This window comes from Cyprinodon variegatus, unplaced genomic scaffold, assembly GCF_000732505.1.
Source record: "Cyprinodon variegatus isolate N-32 unplaced genomic scaffold, C_variegatus-1.0 Scaffold1789, whole genome shotgun sequence".
Lineage (NCBI taxonomy): Eukaryota > Metazoa > Chordata > Actinopteri > Cyprinodontiformes > Cyprinodontidae > Cyprinodon > Cyprinodon variegatus.
Genome location: NW_015152242.1, coordinates 74,587 through 75,995, shown reverse-complemented (window position 1 = coordinate 75,995; position 1,409 = coordinate 74,587).

Genomic DNA, 1,409 nt, shown 5'->3' with positions numbered 1-1,409 from the left:
ACGCTCCGCTGCTCCTCTCCCAAATTGTAGCTGACCGCAGACAGTGCCGCAGACAGAAGGCCGGCTTGTTTTGTTTTTATGACCGAAATTGCGGAAAACAACTCGTGAAGTTTGACCCGCTAGAAGAGCGAGGTGCGCGAGAACGCTGGGACCCTTTTTCCACCTGGATCTCCGCTCTTTTTGGCCCTCATGTCCCTCCGTCGTCGGACTAAACTCGCCCCCACTTCTTCACCTCCTCATGCTTCAATATTGAGCATAAATCAAAAATGTCTGCATCAAGCTCACTGCGACACACTGCAGTAAGAGTATAACCAGGAAGCGAGGTAGGAGGGCAAAATAGGTTTAGCGCCACCGCAGCACGGGAGGAGAATTACGCCCAATGGATAAAAATAGACCGGAGGGAAAAAAAAACAAAACATGAATCGATTCTCTTGCGGACGTATCGATGCATTGGATCGTCAGCTTTTGGATCGATGCATCGATACAAAACGATTATTATTTACACCCCTACGCAGCACCTCATGAGCTTCTGAGGTGTACAACGCCTTTAAAGAGGCAGATATATCCCAGAATGCTTTGCGCAAAGAGCTCTCCTTGCAAAGCATTTTGGGATTTGCTGTCACGGCAGCCTGCCATAGACTGCCGCTACCCGACAGCGGTGACTAATCACAGAGACGGCCCCAGGATCGCGAGGAGGAGTAATGTAGGGCCCTATAAAATCCATTTAATTTTTTCCCAAATTCAGTTTTTTCCTTAATTTTTGAGAATTCCGTTTTTTCTGTTTTATGTATGTATTTTTGCGCTTACAATCAATGGAATGTTGACAAAACTTGCAGAACAATAGTTCACCTGACACGTAAAAGTCATGAGGGAACTGCTCGGCTCTGTACTCCGTGCTTAGCGTCGTGTTTCTCAACTTTTTCACCGAAAGCGGAGCTGTGGAGAGCCGCTTCGCCATTTTTTCAATGTTTTGATGGGGGAGGGTGAGCGGAAATGACGGAGCGGGAGGGGTTGCGTCGCATAGATTTGCGTCCCCCAGTGTGCATTTCCCCCAGACGTACGTTCTTCTCCCACACATAAACAGAATTTAATTTCAAATGTAGAAATTGCGCATTTACACTAGATTCCGAATTAATTTGCCAATTCCGCGATTCTGTCCGTGATTTCCGTGAAATTATAGGGCCCTAGTAATGTGACCAACAGAGAGCAAAAAGCAGTCCTGATCTATCCGAACTGTCAGTGAACTGAGTTCACTATTAAGTTCACTATATAGTGATGGAGGGGTTTAGGGGTCACGGCGGACGGTCGGACACAGCCTTAGTTTTGAAGAATTGTACGGTCGTAAGTAGGGCTGGGTATTGTTCAAAAATTTTCGGTTCCGGTACCAATACCGATACCTTCACTTCGAT